Below are 8,569 nucleotides of genomic sequence, written 5' to 3'. Positions count from 1 at the left end.
CTAGAGAAGGAAATGGCAACACACTCCAGTATTCTTGCCTGGAAAATCCCATGGACAGAGGAACCTGGTAGGCTACAGTCCATGGGGTCGCAAAGAGTCAGACACAACTGAGCGACTTCACTTTTTCTTTCTTTTGGTAGCATGTGAGATGAGTGAAGTTGTGCGGTAGTTTGAACGTTCTTTGGCAATTGCCTTTCTTTGGGACTGGAATAAAAACTGACATTTTTCAGTCCTGTGGCCACTACTAAGTTTTCCACATTTGCTGGCATATTGAGTGCAACACTTTAATGACTTCCTGGTCATTTAAACAATAACAGAAGAGTTCGTAGTTACCTACCCAATATCCACCCAAATATGGATCCTGAAATTATGCGACAGAAGAAAATGAATGGTAGCAAGGTGCGTGTTCATGGAAGATTAGAACAAAGTATAGATTTAGAGTATGAAAGGCTGCCCTTCAGAAGCTTCCAAACCATACGGTTCAAAGAACTGAGAAAATTTCTGGCCAAAGAACTTTCCCTTTTCATTTTACTAGTAAACTATAATTTTTGGTTTCTCTTTCAGGATACAGTAGAGAACAAATAAGAAGCACATTTTTTAAAAACTACCATTTACCCCAATATAATCCTTGGTAGTCTTTGTTGTTTAGTCGCTAAATTGTGTCCAGCTCTTTTGTGACCTTATGGACCACAGCCCGCCAGACTCCACTGTCCATGGGATTTCCCAGGCAAAAATAATCATCCTTGGTATTTAAGTATATACTGGGGGCTGAGACTGTTTCTCTTCATTGTTTCATAGGTTTGGGTCACTTTGCTTCCTTGCTTACTATTGACATTGTCTTATTCCTATTGACTTCAACATCCTTATAACAAAGGAAAATATTAAGACTGCAGAACTTCAAGGAAATGAGTCACAACAGAAGTATACAACAGATTTACTTTCCTGTGGATTTTCATATCTTAGGGTGATTACCATAGTGGCTTATACTTAGTAAGTACTCAAAAAATTTCATTTACTTGCCATAAATCAATCTATACCAGAAATCCCAACTGTGGTCCAGAGAATGGTATTGAAGGGACTTCCCTGGTGGTTCAGTGGTTAAAATCTACTTTGCAATGCACGGGATGTGGGTTTGAGCCTTAGTTGGGGAACTAAGATCCCACATGCTGTGGGGCAACTAAGTCCAAAAGCCACAACTAGAGAGAAGCCCGCGTGCCAAAACTAAGATCTGTTGCAGCCAAAAAAAAAAAGGAAAAAAATACAAGAACCCCGCACCCACATGCGCACTGTGTGGCCATGAAGGTCCTCAGTAGCCTGTGCGAGAAAGTTAAACTGAGCAATAACGCACAGAACTGGGGGATGCAGAGAGCAACTAATATCACCTATCAAGCTCACCATGTCACCAGGAACAAGGGAGATCATGTGGTGGGGACCACGGGTGGCTTTTGTGGTTGCATAGTATGGTTAACAGGCTGCTCTGGAGCAGGAAAGACCACAGTAAGCATGGCTTTAGAGGAATACTTGGTTTGCCACATTATTTCATGCTACACTTTGGAAGGTGACAGCATTCATCAAGGTTTCAATAAAAACCGTGGCTTTAGTCCTGAAGACAGAGAAGAGAATGTTCGATGTATGGCGGAAATAGCTAAACTGTTTGCAGATGCTGGCTTAGTATATATCACAAGTTTTATATCACCTTATACTTTTGTTTTATTGACTGTGCTAAAGCTTTTGACTGTGTGGATCACAACAAACTGCAGAAAATTCTTAAAGAGATGGGAATACCAGATCATCTTACCTGCCTCCTGAGAAACCTGTATGCAGGTCAAGAAGCAACAGTTAGACCTGGACATGGAACAATGGACTGGTTCCAAATTGGGAAAGGAGTACATAAAGGCTGTATGCTGTCACCCTGCTTATTTAACTTATATGCAGAGTATATCATGCAAAATACCAGGGTGGATGAAGCACATGCTGGAATCAAGATTGCCAGGAGAAATATCAATAACCTCAGATACGCAGCTGACACCATCCTTATGGTTAAAGTGAAGAGAAACTAAAGAGCCTCTTAATGAAGGTGAAAGAGGAGAGTGAAAAAGCTGGCTTAAAACTCAACATTCAAAAAACTAAGATCATGCCCTCTGGTCCCATCACTTCATGGCAAATAGATGGGGAAACAATGGAAACAGTGACAGACTTTATTTTCTTGGTCTCCAAAATTACAGCAGATGGTGACTGCAGCCATGAAATTAAAAGACACCTGCTCCTTGGAAGAAAAGCTATGAAATTTAGACAGTGTATTAAAAAGCAGAGACATCACTTTGCTGACAAAGGTCCATATAGTCAAAGCTGTGGTTTTTCCAGTAGTGTATGGATGTGAGAGGTGGACCATAAAGAAGGCTGAGCACCAAAGAACTGATGCTTTTGAACTGTGGTGTTGGAGAAGACTCTTGAGAGTCCCTTGGACGGCAAGGAGATCAAACCAGTCAATCCTAAAGGAAATCAATCCTGAATATTCATTGGAAGGACTGATGCTGAGGCTGAAGTTCCAATACTTTGGCCACCTGACTTGAAGAAGTGACTTACTGGAAAAGACCCCGATGCTGGGAAAAATTGAAGGCAGGAGGAGAAGGAGAAAACAGAGGATAAGATGGTTGGATGGCATCACTGACTCAATGGACATGAGTTTGAGCAGGCTGGAAGATGGTAAAGGACAGGGAAGCCCAGCATGCTGCAGTCTGTGGGGTCGCAAAGAGTCAGACATGACTGAGCAACTGAACATCAATACTGAGAAATGCAACAATGTAAGGCACATTCACAAGGATGCAAGTTTATTTTTCTTTGAAGTGTTTGTTGATGCTCCCCCATATGTTTGTGAATAGAGGGATGTCAAGGGACTCTACAAAAAAGCACAGGCTGGAGAAATTAAAGGTTTCATTGGGATTAATTCTGATATTTTCTGATATGAAAAACCAGAGGCCCCTGAACTGATGCTGAAAACAGATTTCTGTGATGTAAATGACTATGTTTAGCAGGTTGTGGAGCTTCTACAGAAATGGGATGTTGTGGATGCCTCTTATGAAGTGAAAGAACTGTATGTGCCAGAAAATAAACTTCATTTGACAAAAACAGATACAGAAAGCTTTCTGGCACTGAAAATTAATAGTGGATATGTAGAGGGTGCAGGTGTTGGCAGAAGCCTGGGCAACCCCACTGAATGGCTTTATGAGAGAAAAGGAGTACTTGCAGTACCTTCATTTTGATTAGCTTCTGGATGAGGCTGTAATTAACTTGTCAGTACCTAGAGTCCTGACGGCTACTCAGGAAAATAAAGAGGGACTGGATGGCTGCACGGCATTTGCTCTGATATATAAGGGACTCTGTGTGGCTATTCTTCGAAATCCAGAAATCCAGAGTTTTTTGAGCACAGGAAGGAGAAGCGCTGTGCCAGGAAATGGGGAAAAACATGCAAGAACCACCCTTACATCAAGATGGTTATGGAACAAGGAGCTTGGCTGATTGAAGGAGATCCTCAAGTCTTGGACAGAATTTATTGGAATGATAGTCTTGATCAGTATGATTTTACTCCTACTGAGCTATAGCATAAGTTTAAAGATATGAATGCAGATGCTATCTTTGCATTTCAATTACACAACCTGGTGCACAATGGCCATGCTCTATTAATGCAAGATACCCATAAGCAACTTCTAGAGAGGGGCTACTGGTGTCCTGTCCTTCTCCTTCACCCTCTTGGTGGCTGGACAAGGGATGATGATGTCCCTCTGATGTGGTGGATGAAGAAGCATGCTGCAGTGCTGGAGGAAGGAGTCCTGAATCTTGAGACCACAGTGGTGGTCATCTTCCCGTCTCCCATGATTTATGCTGAACCAACTGAGGCCCAGCAGCATTGTAGAGCACGGATGGTTGTGGGAGCCAACTTTTACATTGTTGGACAAGACTCTGCTGGCATGCCCCATCCAGAAACAGGGGAGGATGTTTATGAGCAGACTCATGGCACCCAAACACTGACTATGGCCCCTGGTCTGATCACCTTGGAAATAGTTCTTTTTCAAGATGCAGCTTATAACAAGAAAAAGAGGCAGATGGACTACTGTGACACTGAGCATCATGAAGACTTTGAACTTAGTCTTCAAAACACAAATGCAAGAATTTTACCCAAGAAGGCCAGAAATCTCTTGAAGGTCTCATGGCTCCTAAAGCCTGGACTGTGCTGATGCAGTACTGCAAATCCTTGGAGAAAGCTTAAGTTGTTAACCTAGTCATTTCACCTTTGACACCTCACTGAGCAACAAGAGGGGACAGGTACTTAATGTTGGCATCTCTTTGTGCTGGTGTCTATCTGGACATGCTTCCTAAAAACAGACCCTTTTCCTTAACTATTAATAGCATCAGTTTGGACTGCCTTATGAGTTCTGTTCTGAACTAGTGTAACACACTCCTGGCTTTAATGTATCTTTTAATGTATCTTTAATGTATCTTTACTATAGTTATATTTCTACAGTACAGTTTTAAAATCTTGTCTTTTTGTATTATACTCATACTTCGGTATTAACATTTTTTTCAAGCTATTATATCAGTTGTAACCAGTAGTATACACTTTGAATCTCACTTTTCTTCTCTTGAAAAAAGAAAAAGTCCACTAAACAATAAACTTGGCAAGACCTTGTTTTGGGAATTGAAAAGAAAAAAAAAACTGATGTTTGTCTATCAAAAAAAATTAAACAATAGTATTGAAAATATTTGTGTGTAAAGTTAAAGCAATTCTTAGAGGGGAATATATATTTTCAATTGTTTACTAGAAAGTAACAGGGTAAAAGTTCATGAGACAGGCATCTAGCTAAAGAAGTTAGGAAAACACAATGAGATAAGTCCATAGAAAGTAAAAGGAAGAAAATGATAAAGAAAAAAGAACCTAAAAACCAAAGGTACAATCAAAAGGATTTTTTAAAAGCCAAAAGTTGGATATTTAAAAACACTATTAAAAGTGACAACCTCTGGCAAGATGGATCTAGAAAAAGAATAAAGGAGGTAAACAAACATATCAGAAATTTTCAAAGATTTTTTAAACTTATGAACAATCTTATGCCATTTAATTAGGAAATACACACAATGAAATAATTGACAAAATTTTAACTTAAAACTAATTCAAGAAATAGGAAGCCTGGATAGTCCTATTTTAAAAAATAATTGAATCAATAAATAAAAATCTTAACACACATGCACACAAACACACATACATATACACCTGAGTCAAGACATATAGATATAATCTACCAGACTTTAAAGAAATAACATTATTCCAATCTTATATAAATTCTTCCGGAGTATGAAAAAAAGGCAACAATCTTGATATAATTGAGATTCTAAAGCTATTCAAAGATAGTATAAGAAAGAAAAGAGGCTACTTTTGCCCATAGATACATAAATCCTACACAAAATATTAGCAAATGAAATTTACAAGAGTGTCAGAGTGGACCAAAAAACACAACTCTCCTATGTTGTCAGCAAGAAAACCACTTTAAATATAAATGTCATAATGGAATTTTTTTTTCTTCATAATGCAATTTTTAATGACCAAGTTGGGTTTATACAAGAATGGTTTAACACTAGAAACTCTATGCATACACTTTATCACATTAACATACTAAAGGAGAAAAATCATATAAACTCACAACATGAGGAAAAGTTATTTGATAAGATTCAAAATTCATTCATGATTAAAATATATAAAATATTCTATAGTAAAATAAGTATCGAAGGGTACTTCTTGACCTGAAAAAAAGTATATGCCAAAAATTATTAGCAAATATTACTTTTAAGGGTAAAAAATAAAATTACAAGCATTACTTTTAGAAGGAGGAAAATTGATACTATGGCTGCTTTTGTTCAACATTGTACCAGAGCACTTAACCAACAGAGTGGGACAAGAAAAGGATTTAAGAAGTAAAAAGATTAAAAAAGAAGAAACAAAACTGTTATCATACATAGGCAATATGATTGTCCACATAGAAAGTCCCAACTGTATACAGAAAAACAAACACAAAACCACCAATATATAATAAATGAGAACACAGTGAGGTGGCTCAATATGAATTCAATATATCAAACTTAACTGCATTGCTAAACACTAGCAAGAAGTGAAACTGAGTTCCCTGAAAATTTAGTTCCTTTGCCGAGTTTAGGATTTACCTCTCTATTCAAAATGTTATTCCTTTTCTTGTCCCATACCTGTTCTTCTCAGCATTGAGGAGCATCAAAGAAAAGGGGGGACTAAAACAGAGAAGGACCCTGTGGGGTCTCCCGGGTGTAAATTTGTTCCATTTCCCCCATTGCTTGTTTGTAAGAAATAAACCTCATTCAGCTTCCTTGACCTTCAGTGAGTTCTGAAGGGCAGATTCAAACAGCTGCTAAGCAGAGGAGGGAGGGAATACAGTAACAAAGGAGGAACAGTCAAAAAAACAATAGTGCAGTGTCCTGGTTCCTTCTCAAGGAATATACACTATATAACAATATCTTTGAGTTCTTCTGTAGGAACTAAGGCCCCCACCCACATGGAGGATGCTAACTTTGGGCTGAGCACAAGCTTCCTGGAACACCACCTTGGTACCTAACCACCAACCAACCAGAAGAAAGTCTGTACACAGATGGAAGATGATACTCTGAAAGTGAAAATCTCTCAGTTGTGTCCGACTCTTTGCGACCCCAAGGACTGTAGCCTGCCAGGCTCCTCTGTCCATGGAATTCTCCACGCAAGAATACTAGAGTAGGTAGCCATTCCCTCTCCAGGGGATCTTCCCAACCCAGTGATTGAACCCAGGTCTCCCACAGTGCAGGCAGATTCTTTACCATCTGAGCCACCAGGGAAGCCCAAAGACTTTGACCCCCTCCTCATATGATTCTCCCTTTAAAAAACTTTCATGGACAAGCCAAATTTTTAGAATTGGTTTTGGGGCACAAATTCATACAAAGTTGTTACATTAAAATTATGTAGATTTGGTATAGGGACCAATAGACTATAACAGAGAACTCAGAAACACATACACACATATATGAATACTCAGCATGTGACAGAGATGTCATTCAGATCACTGATGAAAGAATACTTATTCAATAAAACAGGCTGAGATAACTAGTGGTTCTTATGAATAAAGATTAAATTGAATCTTTGTCCCTCACCATACATAAAAAAAATAATTCCAAATGGAACAGAGACTTAAATATGAAAGATAAAACTAAAACTGTTTAAGAAACTATAAAAGAACACCTTCATGACTTCAAGGTTGGGAAGGATTTTTTAAACAAAAAACAAACTGTGTTAATCATTAACGATAAGACACAGACAACTATGAAGGGGATCAGAGTATCTCACTTTAACATAAGGATTATTTTGAGTTGAAGGCAACTAAGAAACAGCAGATGCAAGAAAAGATCTCTTCCTTCCCCCTTCTGCCTAAAAAGAAACTGTTACTTGCTCAGTCATGTCTGACTCTTTGCGATCCCATGAACTGTAGCCCACCAGGCTCTTCTGTCCATGGGATTCTCCAGGCAAGAATATGAATACTGGAGTGGGTGGCCATTCCCTTCTTCACGAGATCTTCCTGACCTAGGGATTGAGTCCAGGTCTTCTGCATTACAGGCAGATTCTTTACCATCTGAGCCACCAGGGAAGCCCCTTGCCTAAAGGAAGGGTATAAATTTTCCCTTATGACAGCTTCCTCCTCCTATCTCCAGGTGGAAGAGAGCCATCAGACACTCATCACCCTAGAAACTGCTGAGGTTGAGATGCTTGCAGACTGAGAGTCACAGGAAACAGACAGGGAAGAAAGCCATGTGACTGAAATCAGGCAGGACCCTGTAAGGCTCCTGGGCACTGTTTGGAGAGAACAGACTCCAGCCTTCATGACCTTTGCTGAGTCCCAAAGGGCAGATTCAAACAACTGCTAATAGGTAAGGGAAGGGATGAGAGACCAGGGAGGAGCAGCCAAAAAACAACAGTGCAGGTGTTGCCAAAATCTTGGCTCTCGCTGCACCAGAAATACAAACAGTTATGGAGGAGAGTGACTTCACTACTTTGCCAGGCAAAGGGGGAACACAGTAGGCTAGTGCCCCTCAAGAACTCCACTCCTTCCCCACCCCCTCAACCCTGGTGAGTCGGGAAAGGATTTACAGTCAGAGTATATGATAAGGATCAAAGCATTAACACTCTTATATTCCTTCTTCTGCAAAGTTTCAAAGGGTGGGGTTGCTGACAAGATTAGGGTGTGTGCAGGGTCTCAGGTGGTCTAGTCCCCTAATCTTGATGAGCCTCTCTGGTCCTTTAATCTCACCTCAAGCGGTTTCCTTACTGTTCTTCCCTTGATTAGCAACTGCTCTGTAGTTTGGAACTGAAAGTCACAGAGGCTGGAGTCTTGCCTATAAGAAACGGGGAACAAAATGGGCTCCGTATCCAGGTGCCCCATGAGGCCCTGCTCAGCATCACAGGGACTTCCCTCGTGGTCCAGGGGTTAAGAGACCTTGCTTCCACTGCAGAGCAGCGGGGTGTGGGGCA

The 8,569-nt window shown here is 40.0% G+C and overlaps 1 pseudogene; it reads left to right on the top strand.

Annotated features, from left to right (window-relative positions):
• Positions 1 to 1,296: 1,296 nt before the first annotated feature.
• On the top strand, positions 1,297 to 4,267 carry LOC122685191 (annotated as a pseudogene).
• Positions 4,268 to 8,569: the final 4,302 nt, after the last annotated feature.

The sequence above is a fragment of the Cervus elaphus genome, chromosome 28 (assembly GCF_910594005.1).
Source record: "Cervus elaphus chromosome 28, mCerEla1.1, whole genome shotgun sequence".
Lineage (NCBI taxonomy): Eukaryota > Metazoa > Chordata > Mammalia > Artiodactyla > Cervidae > Cervus > Cervus elaphus.
Note: the sequence above shows the minus strand (reverse complement) of the source record. Positions and strands in the feature narration are given on the sequence as shown.